Source organism: Barbus barbus (genome assembly GCF_936440315.1).
Source record: "Barbus barbus genome assembly, chromosome: 4".
Classification (NCBI taxonomy): Eukaryota; Metazoa; Chordata; class Actinopteri; order Cypriniformes; family Cyprinidae; genus Barbus; species Barbus barbus.
Window position 1 is genome coordinate 2,631,568 of NC_136732.1, and position 16,067 is coordinate 2,647,634.

Sequence of the window (16,067 nt, forward strand, 5' to 3'; positions counted from 1 at the left end):
CAGACTGGCGGCTGTCCAACATTGCTTTTGGGGGGTACTCTGGGTTCGGGCAGTTCCTGAGCACGGAGCCCTTCCCCAGGACAGCACGCCAATAACGTATTACCATACTCGCCAAATACACATTACGTTTATCGTGCTAAATATATGTAAGTGTGAACTCGTGAAAGAGGTGTAAGTCTATAAGGTGGTGGAGTGGGCAGAGAAAGGGGTGTAATGAGAGAAAAGAAGAGAGGAACAGGTAGAAAGAGGTGAACAGAGAGGAAGATGTGAGAAAAGAGGAGAGGACAAGGAAAGGGAGAAGAGATGAGTAGAAAGGAGGGCTCTGGTGCAGTGGAAAGAGCAAGAGCAGAAACTGTAAGAAGACCTGGACAACAGGGTATAATAAGGAGAAGATGAATTTCAAATGAAATCAGAATTACCCTAATTGACCATGTAAAAAATCATGGCCTCTCCTTTAGAGAAGCTGGTGGGGGGTTGTACTATGTTCTATGATTGTTGATGGTACAGATTTTTAGTCCTCCTGGGAGAACTACAGTTATTTACAGTAAATGTCCAAACGTTTTTCAGAATTGAAGTTTGAGATCATTCAGGTGGACAATCAAGATTATTTTGAACAGAACAGCAGCACTGTTGACATGGTGATCCAGAACAACGTCACCAGACAATGTGTTGCACCAGGCCTGTGGAGATGTTAAGATGGATGTCAAGCATGGATTCAACCTTCTCACATTTTTTTCTAATAAAAAATATGTAGTGTAGATAAAATTCAAAGAAATTCTCTTCCAGATGTAAATGACTAAGCTAAGCTAAGACATCACTGTTTCGATTGTATGAAAACTGAAACATAGAATTAAAGAATTCATCAAGACCATATTTCTATATGCGTCTGAAAAAGGTGCTATGCCTGAGCATGCTTTTTTCTTTATTGTTTTATCATTATTATTATGTGTGTATGCTAACATGTCTGTAGGATTAGAACAACCTAATCTGTAGGTTGAATAGATAAACTTATGAGAAGCAGTCTTAAGTTAAAAATTATTCAAACCACCAGCTTCTCAGACCACCCACCCTATCCATTTCCTGATGTAGCAGTGGCGAGCGCTGAAAGAATTCTAACAGATTTAAGGAGAGACTATTAACTATTATAAACAACAAATTGACCAAATTTAACAGTCTGTTCGGATTTGTTGGGGTGCCAGACAAGCTCAGGCTTGTCACATATAACTGTTTTACCCTGAGTAGCTCTTTAAGCCACCGGTTACACAAATAATGTAAATGAAATTCCCACACAAAGGAAGTTCGGGTTCATAGTTTCAAAGTTGTATTTAACAAATAATAATAATAAAAAAAACAGGAAAATAGAAAAACTTGGCATTCTGGTTCCAGTACTGCTGCTCTCTTCTTCTTGCTTTACGGCGGATCGCAGACTTATAAGTGCATTACCGCCACCTATCTTTGAAATGGACCATTTACACTCTACCTACAAACTCCTGATTAACCTCCCAACTCATCTTCAAACACCTTCAACCTTCCCTTTCTCCTCTCTCTCCTCCACCCTCCCAGAGTCTTCATAGAGTTTCATTCGGCGCTCCTCCGGCCACCCTCATCCTCTCAAGCGGGATTAGAAGGAGAAAAGAGAAAGTAAAATAAAATTTATTAACACTTACACTCGCTTGTTCAGACCCGTTCTTCCTAGATATTGCAACAATAATGATTTGATATTTCTTTCCGGATTTAATAAATTCTTAAATTGTAAACTGTTCACCCTTATTCTCCTCTTTCAACTCCTTTCTTTCAGCTGTATACTTCCTGCAGTACATTATAACATGTTCGACTGTTTCATTAACCTCACATAACCCTGTTGGATGTTTATTTATTAATGCATTGTATTGTTCAACCTCGTATGCCCCAATCGTAACCTTGTAATCATGTTTTCCTCCCCTCTGCTCCATCCTGATACTCTTCCCTTACCCACTGATGACTGAATATGATTCAAATGCCTACCTTTGGTATCTTTGTCCCATAACTGCTACCATAATTTCCATATATTCTTTTTGATATATTCCAATATCAGCTGTTTCTTGCTCTATGGCCTTTTTAGCTAAGCCATCTGCCTCTTCATTACCTTTCAACCCAATGTGAGCCGGTACCCACAAAAACTGAACTTTTATACTGAGTTTCTTAAGTGACTGTAACTCTTGAATAATCTCTATTATCATATCTTGTCTTGTTTTTGACTTCTGTTCATTCAAACTTATTAGAGCTGAACATATTGCTATCTTGAGTACTTTAACTTCACTAATCCGCCTTATTGCCATAATTATTGCAAACATCTCTCCAGTAAACACTGATAAACAATCTGATATTCTACTGCTCTTATTCACGTTGGTGTTATGAAAGCAGAGCCCACACGACCTGTTTTTGGATCTTCTGAAGCATCTGTGTAAATGTGTATATATTCTCCATACCGTGACCCCATATATTCCCTTACATCATATACCTCTGTCTCGTATGATCCTTCCTTTTGTCTTCTTTCTAATAAGCTAAGGTCATCTTTGGGTTGTGCATAACCCACATTGGCGTTGGAACAGTGAACACTTCTAACAGTGAAGGTGATTGTGGGGTCTAACTGACAGTGGACGACAGTATCCTCTGTGTGCTCGTGTTAATGGCTTTACAGCATCCACCTCATACAAATGTGCACAGAAACATGCTTTAGTTCAGTTCATTTTATTTATAATGCACAATAAAACAACAATGGTTGACCATTGTGTTGAACAATATAGTTTGAAAGAAATCAAAGTATATAACATGATATGACAAGACAAACAAATAAACATTGTAAATAAGCCCTGCTTTAGACAATGAACACACACACACACACACTCACACACACACACCCGCGTAATGGCTTTTATACTGTACAAACTTATTTTCCATCACCCTACACACGAACCTACCCCTTACAGAAAACATGTTTTCAGCATGAAAGAGATGTACAAGGATGTTTCAGCTATTATCCTCATTTCTTTTTGACCCTAATAAACTGGTGATATCAGCTGGTGATAATTTAAAAAATATTTTTAGTTATATTTTTGTATCATTTATGTTTTGCATATGCATTTTTTTCTTTTTAAAAATATATATTTGGTTACATTTTTATATATTTAGGGCCCAAGCCAGTAAGGCGCAGGGCCCTATTGTTCTTCTAAGGATTATTATTTTTAGGGCCCAAGCCAGTAAGGCGCAGGGCCCTATTGTTCTTCTAAGGATTATTATTAGGGCCCAAGCCAGTAAGGCGCAGGGCCCTATTGTTCTTCTAAGGATTATTATTTTTTTTTATTTTTTTTTTTATTTCAATCATCCGGGCACTTTTGGGGGCCTTAACGTGCCCGAAAACTCTCGAAAATTGGCACGCACATTGGAACCTGCGGCCATTAGGACGCCGCTGAGGCTGGGACCCGGGCGTGGCACAGGGGCTCTACGGCGCCCCCTGGAAAATTGTCAGAAAGCTTGATGTATAGCTCACACATACTTGCACGTATTCATATGAAACTCGGTACACATATAGAACTCATTGAGCTGAACAACTTTCACGCTGCATGTCTTAGGCTCCGCCCAACAGGAAGTCGGCTATTCAGGGATGTTTAAAAAGCGCATGCTCTGGAATTTGATATACTCCTCTGAGGATTTCCATACGATTGCCACCAAACTCGGTGAACATGATCTCAAGACATTGGGGACGCTAAATTGCGAAGATATTTTTGATATGTCGAACGGTTTGCCCGTGGCGAGGCGATGAAGTTATGGCGAAAAATGAGACCCAGGAAATGCCTAATAACGTCAACATACATTGTATGATGTAGATCAAACTCCAGTGGTTTGTTCGTTGTGTGATGCCGATCGGATAGATGTGACTATTATGACTGAAAGTTATAGCGCCACCAACTGGCTGCAGGAAGTGTGTCGTTTTCAAAATGATTTGAATTCAGCATCTTATTTTTACTCGATTTGCTTCAAACTTCACCAGAATAATGTCAAAACACGGCCGATGTAAAACTGTGAAGGGAATATTGATATCTAAAATTATGTTGCCATGGCAACGTGTCAAAGTTGACAATTCGTTTCTGGTGATTTTGAGGCAGATAACATGTTTAGAATGTCATGAAACTCAACACACATATCCATTTTAATGATAGTTAGACACTGGAAAAAGCTCATAAACGGGCGTGGAAGAGACACTCTATAGCGCCACCTTTTGTCAAAAATGGGGGGGTTAGTTTTAGCTACAGACACCAAACTCGGTACATAAATTGTTCTTATTAATCCGGACAACTTTCTAATTTACAGTCATTAGCTACGACCAACAGGACGTCGGCTATATTTATTTTAATGTGGGTTTTTTTTTAAAACGGGCTGTAAACAAATTCATACTCCTCAAAGCAGAAACACGTAAATCACACCAAACATTTTTTCTCATGATGCCAAAATACTGAAGATGCTAAATTGCGGACGGATTTAGGATATCTTGAACGATGATTTAATGGCAATTTATTAAAGTTACAGTAAAAAAGAGATTTTTTTTTTTTTTTTTATCTTTTAAGAGCAGCTTCCAAACACTTCATAAAAAATTACATACACAGAACAATACAGTCTGACGATATGTGATTAATTTCATGAATTTACAATACACTATGCTTAGGAGAAAATTTAAAAACTATCAGACAGTTGTTACAATGCTTCTATGAGTGAGAGTTCCCTGTCAGCCTGCAGCTGAGTGAGGGGGTGGGGGTGGGGTGGGGTGTGAGTGACTGTGTGGATTGAGGAGCTGGGTGAGAGAGAGAAAGAGAGAGAGGGTCTGTTTTTTTTAAATCTTTAAAAAATGCTTATAAAGCATTAAAGGTTTTGATAACACTTTATAATTAAGTCTCATTTGTTAACAGTAGGGAATGCATTAATTAACATGAACTAACAATGAAAAATATATTTTTTAAAGCATGTTAATTCTTCATTGATAGTATGAACTTACAATGAACTAACAATGAACAAAATATTTTTAATATTAGAAAAATAGTCATGTTCAAAAGATAAAACTTTAAAATTTAATATATTAACACATTTTGGAATTGATTTTAAACATTAAAACATTGATTTCAACATTAAATGGTATATATTTATTAATGATGTAAATTAACAACAGTTAAATAATGTTGTTTTTAACATTGGTTAATTCACAAATAACATTAAATATTAACAATATATGTTTTACTTTATTCATTTGTGTTAGAATAAATTATTCATGTTAGTTAATGGAAAAATAAATCATTAAAAAATGCTTATAAATCATTAAAACCTTTGGTAACTATAATAATTTCTCATTTGTTAGCATTAGTAAATGCATTAACTAACATCAACTACCAATGAAAAATATATTTTCACAGAATTTAAAGTTTTATATGTTGTTCTGTGTGTGTGTGTTTCACAGAGTTGATGGTTTGGATTAACCCTTTAATTGCCGTATCCCTTAAAACCAAACTGCCAGAGGGTTACTGTAATGTGTGTGCTCGCTGGGCACCGTTTTATCGATGCCACCGGGGTGGCGTATGCTGACGGCTTGGGCCCGTCATCGCTGCTCGCAGCTATATTTTTTTTTATTTTTTTTTATTTCAATCATCCGGGCACTTTTGGGGGCCTTAACGTGCCCGAAAACTCTCGAAAATCGGCACGCACATTGGAACCTGCGGCCATTAGGACGCCGCTGAGGCTGGGACCCGGGCGTGGCACAGGGGCTCTACGGCGCCCCCTGGAAAATTGTCAGAAAACTTGATGTATAGCTCACACATACTTGCACGTATTCATATGAAACTCGGTACACATATAGAACTCATTGAGCTGAACAACTTCCGTGCAGCATGTCTTAGGCTCCGCCCAACAGGAAGTCGGCTATTCAGGGCTGTTTAAAAAGCGCATGCTCTGGAATTTGATATACTCCTCTGAGGATTTCCATACGATTGCCACCAAACTCGGTGAACATGATCTCAAGACATTGGGGACGCTAAATTGCGAAGATATTTTTGATATGTCGAACGGTTTGCCCGTGGCGAGGCGATGAATTTATGGCGAAAAATGAGACCCAGGAAATGCCTAATAACGTCCACATACATTGTATGATGTAGATCAAACTTCAGTGATTTGTTCGTTGTATGATGCCGATCGGATAGATGTGACTATTATGACTGAAAGTTATAGCGCCACCAACTGGCTGCAGGAAGTGTGTCGTTTTCAAAATGCTTTGAATTCAGCATCTTCTTTTACCTCGATTTGCTTCAAACTTCACCAGAATAATGTCAAAACACGGCCGATGTAAAACTGTGAAGGGAATATTGATATCTAAAATTATGTTGCCATGGCAACGTGTCAAAGTTGAAAATTCGTTTCTGGTGATTTTGAGGCAGATAACATGTTTAGAATGTCATGAAACTCAACACACATATGAGTATTAATGATAGTTAGACACTGGAAAAAGCTCATAAACGGGCGTGGAAGAGACACTCTATAGCGCCACCTTTTGTCAAAAATGAGGGGGTTAGTTTTAGTTACAGACACCAAACTCGGTACATAAATTGTTCTAATTAATCCGGACAACTTTTTAATTTACAGTCATTAGCTACGACCAACAGGAAGTCGGCTATATTTATTTTAATGTGGGTTTTTTTTAAAAACGGCCTGTAAACAAATTAATACTCCTCCAAACAGAAACACGGAAATCACACCAAACATTTTTTATCATGATGCCAAAATACTGAAGATGCTAAATTGCGGACGGATTTAGGATATCTTGAACGATGATTTAATGGCAATTTATTAAATTTACAGTAAAAAAGATAATTTTTTTTTTTTTTTATCTTTTAAGAGCAGCTTCCAAACACTTCATAAAAAATTACATACACAGAACAATACAGTCTGAGGATATGTGATTAATTTCATGAATTTACAATACACTATGCAGAGGAGAAAATTAAAAAACTATCAGAGCTGCTTTTGAGTTAGAGCTCCCTGTCAGCCTGCAGCTGAGTGAGGGGTGGGGGTGGGGTGTGAGTGACTGTGTGAGTGACTGTGTGGATTGAGGCAGTGGGTGAGAGAGAGAAAGAGAGAGAGGGTCTGTTTTTTTAAAATCTTTAAAAAATGCTTATAAATCATTAAAGATTTTGATAACACTTTATAATAAGGTCTCAATTCTTAACATTAGGAAATGCATTAATTAACGTGAACTAACAATGAAAAATATATTTTTACAGCATGTTAATTCTTCCATGATAGTATGAACTAACAAAGAACAATTTTTTTAAAGCATTTATTAATCTTTTTAATGTTAGAAAAATAGTCATGTTCAAACGATAAACTTTAAAATTTAATAATATATAAACACATTTTGGATTAATATTGATCAACATTAAATGGTATATAATTATTAATGATTATATATATATATATATAATGATAGCTACAGACACCAAACTCGGTACATAAATTGTTCTTATTAATCCGGACAACTTTCTAATTTACAGTCATTAGCTACGACCAACAGGAAATCGGCTATTTTTTTTTAATGCGTTTTTTTTTTTTTTTAACGGGCTGTAAACAAATTCATACTCCTTCAAGCAGAAACCAAAAATTCACACCAAACATTTTTTCACATGCTTCCAAGATACTGAAGATGCTTCATTGCGGACCGATTTAGGATATCTTGAACGGTGATTTAATGGCAATTTATTAAAGTCACAGTAAAAAAGAACACTTTTTTTTTTTATCTTTAAAGAGCAGCTTCCAAACACTTCATAAAAAATTACATACACAGAACAAGACAGTCTGAGGATATGTGATTAATTTCATGAATTTACAATACACTATGGAGAGCAGAAAATTAAAACTATCAGAGATCTGCTGTCACTGCGCTCCTAATGTGTGCGGTGGGTGACTGACTGTGTGAGTTCAGTGAGTGTGGAGGGGGAGAGAGAGAGAGAGAGAGAGAAAGAGAGAGAGAGAGAGGGTCTGTTTAAACTTCTCAATAAAATCCTTAAAAAATGCTTATAAAGCATTAAAGGTTTTGATAACACTTTATAATTGAGTCTCATTTGTTAACAGTAGGGAATGCATTAATTAACATGAACTAACAATGAAAAATATATTTTTTACAGCATGTTAATTCTTCATTGATAGTATGAACTTACAATGAACTAACAATGAACAAAATATTTTTAATATTAGAAAAATAGTCATGTTCAAAAGATAAAACTTTAAAATGTAATAATATATTAACACATTTTGGAATTGATTTTGATCAACATTAAATGGTATATATTTATTAATGATGTTAACTAACAACAGTTAAATAATGTTGTTTTTTAACATTGGTGAATGCACAAATAACATTAAATATTAACAATATATTTTTTACTTTATTCATTTGTGTTAGAAAAAATTATTCATGTTAGTTAATGGAAAAATAAATCATTAAAACCTTTGGTAACTATAATAATTTCTCATTTGTTAGCATTAGTAAATGCATTAACTAACATCAACTACCAATGAAAAATATATTTTCACAGAATTTAAAGTTTTATATGTTGTTCTGTGTGTGTGTGTTTCACAGAGTTGATGGTTTGGATTAACCCTTTAATTGCCGTATCCCTTAAAACCAAACTGCCAGAGGGTTACTGTGATGCTTGTGCTTGCTGGGCACCGTTTTATCGATGCCACCGGGGTGGCGTATGCTGACGGCTTGGGCCCGTCATCGCTGCTCGCAGCTATATTTTTGGTTATATTTTTTGTATCATTTGTTTTGTATTTTCTTCTTTTTAAAATATTTTTGTATGTTTTTTTATCTTTCATTATTATTTTTGGTTATATTTATTTTTTGCATTCTTTTTAAAATAATTTTGTTTATGTTTTTGTATAATTTTATTTTTTATATATATTTTTATTTTGTTCTTTAATATTTTTTTGTATCGATTTAATTTTTCTATTTTTTTATGGTTATAATTTTTTGTATAATTTAGTTTTTTGTATATTTTTATTGTTCTTAAATATTTTTTGCATAATTACATTTTTGTATAGTTTAGTATACTTATGCATGTTAATATACATGAATAGCTTACAAAACTAGATGTGTACAAATCTTTAAGTCAACTATGAGCTTACTTATTATAATATATATTATAAGGAATCAGCCAGGTGTGCTCTAACTTTAGAAATAAAGTTTATCTGTTATGACACTGATGCTATAACATTTTGTCTTTGCACATTGCCCTTCTTAACACCTTTTTGCCCTCTAAATATAATATTTTTGGAAGAAATCTTCTACCATTTTTTTTTTTATTATATTATTATGAATATGTGTAACAATGCAATAAAATAAAAACAATAAAGAGTAGGCTATACACCACTTGATTCAGTGACTGAACACGATGAAGAGTTTTCTGCTGGTTTAGATGAAAGGAACCTCAGCTTTCTAAAGAGAAAACACACACAACTCTCAATATAACAGCAGATTTCTGCATCAGTTCTACATTTTCTTCATCTGCATATAATCAGTAAATATCTCACCTCATCTGCGAGTGTCTCCTCTGGTCTTTCTGAATCATGACAAACTATGAAATCACAAACAGGTATCGATAAACCTTTAATCGGTTAAAGAAGGAAAGATGAAACGGAGCTGATGATGAAATATGATTTGAAACATCATAAAGACTCACAGTTTGGTGTTCCACTATTAATGCTGTTCCGTCGGACTCGTCTCAGTGTCTGTTTCTCTCCTGGTTCATTAGATTGTCTCTCGTCCTCTTTCTTAGTCATTTTTAATGTTTAATTCTCCTGCGGTTTGTGACGCTCTACAGCTCATCTGCCATGCATTTATTTCTCGTCATTCTGTTTTTGCATTATATCTGTGGTAAAAAATGTTGAAATGCAATTCAGAATTAAAGTTTGGCATTTGTTAATAATTCATCACCTGACATTTTTGTCAAAATGGAGTTATTCACATATTCTTATTCTGTGATGTTTCTTTTGTAAGCATTTTGAGCCTTTTTTTTTTAGAAAAGAAAACGGGTTCTATCTACAAAAGTCTATGGAATGCAAAAGCTTTGAAGCTCAATATATCTCAAACCTGCTCAGAACGCAGATAGAACCTCATAATTATTCCAAGGCAGCGAATTGTTTAATGCAAATTTACATTCCTGTTGCATTGAAATAAAATAGCATCATACAAACTTGTTCAGGTTTTAAAAGAGAAGATGTTTTGAACTGAAAGATAAAGTTGTTTTGATCACCTTGGATGAGCTGAAGAGGGTCCATATTCACTCCAGCGCTGAAGCTGGTCATAATCAGCTCTCGCAGTGAAACACACACAGCAGCGTCTCTTCTGAGCTGAGCTGCACTGGCCTGAGTTGTTTACACGATGTCATAGTACATTTGCTTATCATCTACAACCAGCTTTTGCATTTTGCAGAAATGCTGCTCCACCCTGCTGCCATCAGGATATAATATCCATATTTTTCTGTTGGTGGTTGACCAATGTGTTTAACAGTAACTGATAGAAAATACTGATATATTAGACAGTGGCTGTGCTGATAAATTAATTTGATACACAAATGATTGAAATTAAGTTCACACTTATGTTGGCACAATATAATTGTAAACAGTACATGCTATAATGTTTTCACAAGACATTGCATGTTTAATTCAGTGAGTGTGTTCAGTTGTCCACTCATGGTCAATTTGCATTTGTAATCATATTGTGTGAATATGATTTGGTCAGATCAGAACAGTTTATAATGCAGTACTCTGTAAATAAGCTATAGTTGTTTTCCCCCGTGATCAGCCTCAGTTTAGATCAGCAGTGCTGCTGGAGTCTGATATCAAACTGAACTGTGCATCGAAACCACAGACAACCAACAAACTCAACAGTAACTTTATACACGGTGCACATTATGATCCTCATTCAGCTGCAGATCTCTGATTCTCTTAAATAGGATTATGTATGTCCAAAATTATTAAAAGTGACATGACTCTTTATAACTATGATTAGATTAGGCATGATTATATAAAACCCTGCCCTTCGAAGCTATGTCCAACACTGCTTGATCTGATCCAGATTCTTTGTTTCAGGGTACACTAGAGATGATCCCTTTTGGGTCCAGTGGTGGACATTGTACAGGAGCTGAAGAGCCTGGTGTATGGTGTGTATATAATAAAGCAGTAACATATTACAATGTTTAGATCTCATTTTGTTAACATTAGCTAACATGAAAAACAATGAACAACTGTATTTTTTTATTAACAAACAAAACATTAATATATAAATATTTCCCATATATTATTTCATACTAGCTAATGCATTGAATTTGCAGTTAATTTTTAAACCTCTAGATGAGCAAGTCAGTCTGCTAGCTATTACACTATTAACCACATGGCACAAGTTGACCGGTCTCTGTTGGCTCTACAGTCAATAAGATTGTTTGAATATTGTAGTTCAGTGTTTGCTGTAAGCTGGTTCCTCTGAATCCCTCCACTTCCCCTAGCTCCACCTGTCTAGATTTGTATACTGGATTGATGCCAATTCACATATAAGCAGTGTATCTCTGATGCTCACAGTAGTGTGTAGTAATTTTATCATATCTAAAATGATCAAATTATTTCCCGTCATCATTTGCATCTTATTTTTCTATTCAAAAATGTAACCCATTATTCATCAGAAACACTTAAGATGTGGTTAAATAGTTTAAGGATTTGCTTTTGTATCTAAACACGTTCGGGTTTTGTTTGTAGTATGTTCCTGAGAGCCTGCTGCCTATCTACAGGAACAAAGTAGATCCAGCTGCAGACATAATCACTCCTAATCAGTTTGAGTCTGTGTCCTTTAATCTAAGGCCCTGTGTGCTCCTAGCTCATGCGGTCCAATGATTCAATATTAGTATGCATCGAGTTTGTCTGTTTTGACCATTTGTGATGGCGTCACCCAGAACAGATGTTCATGCCAAATGCAAATAGAGTCACTAAGGGACTATTTACACCTGGTCACCTCATGCATTTTTTCCTGAAAAGACCTGGGCCTGTATTCCTAAAGATTCTAAGAATCCTTTTAGAGAGCTCCTAATTTAGCTTAAACATTTCTAACTAGGAGTCTTAGCTTAAAAGTGATTCAGGACCAATCTGAGAGCAACTCTGAGCGAGGAAAAGACAAAAACTTTTATCTTAGTGAGGCGGCAAGGCTGGGTCATTGCTAGCTGTGACACGGTCTTTTGAAGACTGTGATTGGTTGGTTGTCCAAGAAGGAAATAAATGAGTGCTTTTAAGAGTAGGGTTCATTATTAGCCTTCACTTTGAAATTACAGGCGTAATTTTTCTGTACTCTCTCTTATGAGGCGCCACGTAGGATTTAAATCAAAATACAAGCTGTAACACCATTTAATGTGGTAGATTCCTTTGTTTAGGAATTAAAATAACGGCTAATATAGATCAAATATCTTCAGTTAATTACCAACCTCTAAATTTATTGAAAGATGGAGAAATCTACCTATATCTCTAATTGGACGTGTAAATACAATATTATATCTATTTTAAAATATTCCTCTCTGCCCTCCATCTTCCTTTTTTACAACACTGCAGAGATTATTCACTGATTTCATCTGGAATAATAAAAGAGCTCGTGTTCGGTTATCATTATTATACTTGCCTTATAATAGGGGTGGTCTCCAATTTCCAAATCTACAGTGGTACCACTGGGCAGCACAGTTACCATCTACTTTATTTTATTGCTCTTCTCAATCTTCTAAATCTTGGTTGGACATTGAATCTTTCTTTATAAAGTCAAAACTACCCCTTAATCTTTATTCGTCAGGTATTAAATCTCTCAGAAAAGACAAAGATACCGTATCTTTTAACCCTATCCTCATTAATACAATTAACGTCTGGTGTGATGTATATAAATATTTAGGTCATTGTAATACTTTATCATGTTTTACCCCAATATGGGGAAACAAGTGTTTCAAACCAGCCAGATCTGACCCAGGGTTTAAGATGTGGTTTGATAGAGGGCTGCAATTGAGGATTTCTATAAGGACAATGATCTAATGTCCTTTACAGAAATTGTAGCGGAATTTGATATTCCCCAAAACCATTTCCTTCAATTTAGGAGCTATATTTCTTCTTATCAAGGGGCAAAGCTTACAAAACCTGCCCAATCTAAAGGCCTAATATCGGTTTTATAAAATGTTAGAATCTTACTCCAAAGAATCATCAGAATCTAAATTGGCTTTCTTCCAGTCTGATTGCTCTGTACTGGAAGAAAGTGGAAAGGCCGTCTATTGTACAGTGGATCAATAACACGTCTTTCTGTTTAGCAATGGAAAAGATAACTTATATGTTAAAAGGTAAACTTTCTAATTTTGAGAAAATTTGGGCACCCTTCATATCTTTTATATCAAATTCGGATTTTGGCAATGTGCTGAATGAGACCGGAGAAGACAAGATAACTTGACATTTGACCAATTCTTCATTCTTTGACCGATTCTTTTTTTTTTTTTTGTCTCATCAAATATTACACTGAATTACATGCATTTTACAGCATAGGAAAGGGTAAGATAGGGCTGATTTAAAAAGGTTCTGAAGTACTGTAAATGAAAGTAAATGGTATCAAATGTTTCACAACTTTAGACTAGACTCACTAACTTTAGTTACCAATGTTCTAAAATGTAAAGATAATGCTGTGTTAAAGAGACATGGCGGCGTTTCTGCTACTTATTGCCATTTCCTGAGGAAATAGTCGTTTCCATGTGTCAGAACGTTTTTCTCAAGATTGCTTTCTTTTTACAACCCACGCTGTATTGCCGTGTTTGGGCAGATAATACTCAAAAATGCAATATGAAGAAACTTCAGCCTCGGTGAACAACATGACAATATGAAACACATATTAGAAAATGTCTAACTACTGTTTTATATTCACTTAACCAATGAAAATAGATCAGTTACAAAGATCTGTTCAGTGAACATTGCTGTTTTACTAAATATTTGAGTGTAAACACCCAACACTGCCTGCTTCTGGAGAGCTTCAAGGATTCAAACTTGTTCCTTATCATTTATTTTTGTCTCTGAGTAACAGCTGACAATCTCTCTGAATTCAGGAAGTGCACAAGCTCGTCATATTCTTTGACCTTTGTTTTTTTTATAATCTCATCCTTCAGAACTCATTTACTGATTAGCCATATCTGTAGACAAAACTATTAAAACTATACATACAGCTGTGTTAGAATTTTGCAGTTATATACCCAAATAGTAGTGACACACATCAGAAACTTGATTTTCTTAAAGCTGCAGTCCTAACTTTTGGCACTCTAGTGGTTAATAAACAGAACTGTGTGGGAACTCTATGACGAATCACGCAGGTTCAGTCCAAATATAAACACTTATGTGTGTAACGTAGTGATTCAGGACAAGCCAAAAACACCGTTTGGAAAATGGATTCATGGTGCTTATTATATACATTTTGAACACAAAAAAGTTACGGACTGCAGCTTTAATTTCATTGCCTTCTAAAACTAACCTTTAACTAATTAATTCTCATTTACCTATATGTTTACAGTAGAATAATATTTACTGAAATTCTTTTCCTCCTTCAATATATTTCCTCTACACATCAAGTCCTGCAATATAATACACGGGTAAATGAGCTTCATTTTGGTTTTTCTGGTAATGAGACAATGCTTAAAACAAAGGGTTAAAACACAGTCAAGCTGGAAATAGCATACGTTAGACACATTTTCAATTCACATTTACAGTATGTGCTTATTATGCGTCTATATTCTGCCTTCTTTCTCCCATTTTTGAAATAATTAAATAGTTTAAAGTCTTATAGACTAGTTCTGTAATTTTTTTTATTTCCGTCATTTATGAAAATAATGAAGGATACCCCAGGGATGGAAAAGACTGTTCTACTCAATGCAGCAGACTGCCTCAGAGAAAAAGAAGCGATATTTCAGCTCCTTGCCAGGTACTATTGCACCAAAATACAGGAAAGAGACAACAATGATCCCATCAAGCCAGATAGTCTTGATAAGTTTCTTGCATTGGCTGGCCATCTTGGTCAATGTCAAACTGCAGTCATAGAAATACTGCTAAATATACCATTTAAGGCATGTTTTACTCACACCAATTGGCTTACTCATGTCTTGTGGCGTATAATTACCATTAAGGAATTGTCAAGAAACAACCCTGAACTCAAGCAACATTGTGATGTATTGCAGAGACATGAGCGCATTCTTCTTCAACTAAAAGACAAAATGAAGCAGTCGGCTTATTTCTATTTTCTGTTGACAAAGACAAACAAAACGTGCAAGGTTTCCAGTAACTTTCAGAAATATACTGAACTGTTTGTGGGGAAAAAAAAAAGTGAACTGGACAAGAATAAGGACGTGTTTTCAGTCCAACTTTCAGAGGACAGTTACGCAAAGAATCTGATAGAAGCATAACATTTTTTATCGGTTTTTCAATGAATGGACCAGTTGCACTTGACATAAATAGATGCGAATGGATCAAATCTAATGGATCAGACTAATGACCTAAGGCATGGACAAAAGCCCTGTAGTTGTTCTTAGACATTATTTCAGTTTGCCTCATTAACATATGTTACACACTTTAACATAAACATTTGAATCATTAATGTTGCATGTTTTTGGGCTGTTTAGCAGAAATGCCTGATTGGGCTTGATGTGAATTTTATAAAAGCAGCAATGGTGTGATTTTTGTCATGTGAGAGGTTTTTGAGAGTCCGGCCAGTGCCTCTAATGCATTCACTTCCAGAGAGCACACCTTTATTGTATTTCAATTATATTGTTCAATTATACACTACAGCCAATGTTGGGTAAGTAAAATAATAATCTAGATCTATTTGAATCCAGACATTGTCTGTATTTGCGTTTCCTTGTCCTATGTCACATTTGTACAAAGCCATACACTCAACACTACATTTTTGTTTATATTAGTTTTAATAAATAGTATGCCAAGACAACTCA

At 35.3% G+C, this 16,067-nt stretch overlaps 1 long non-coding RNA gene across 1 annotated transcript; it reads right to left on the reverse strand.

The window, feature by feature from the left end:
• Window positions 1–7,753: 7,753 nt before the first annotated feature.
• Window positions 7,754–10,476, reverse strand: LOC306867325. Its single transcript, XR_013784001.1, has 4 exons — window positions 10,329–10,476; window positions 9,756–9,944; window positions 9,607–9,650; window positions 7,754–9,511 (listed from the first exon to the last, which is right to left on the reverse strand). It is a non-coding gene; the product is annotated as an uncharacterized lncRNA (long non-coding RNA).
• Window positions 10,477–16,067: the final 5,591 nt, after the last annotated feature.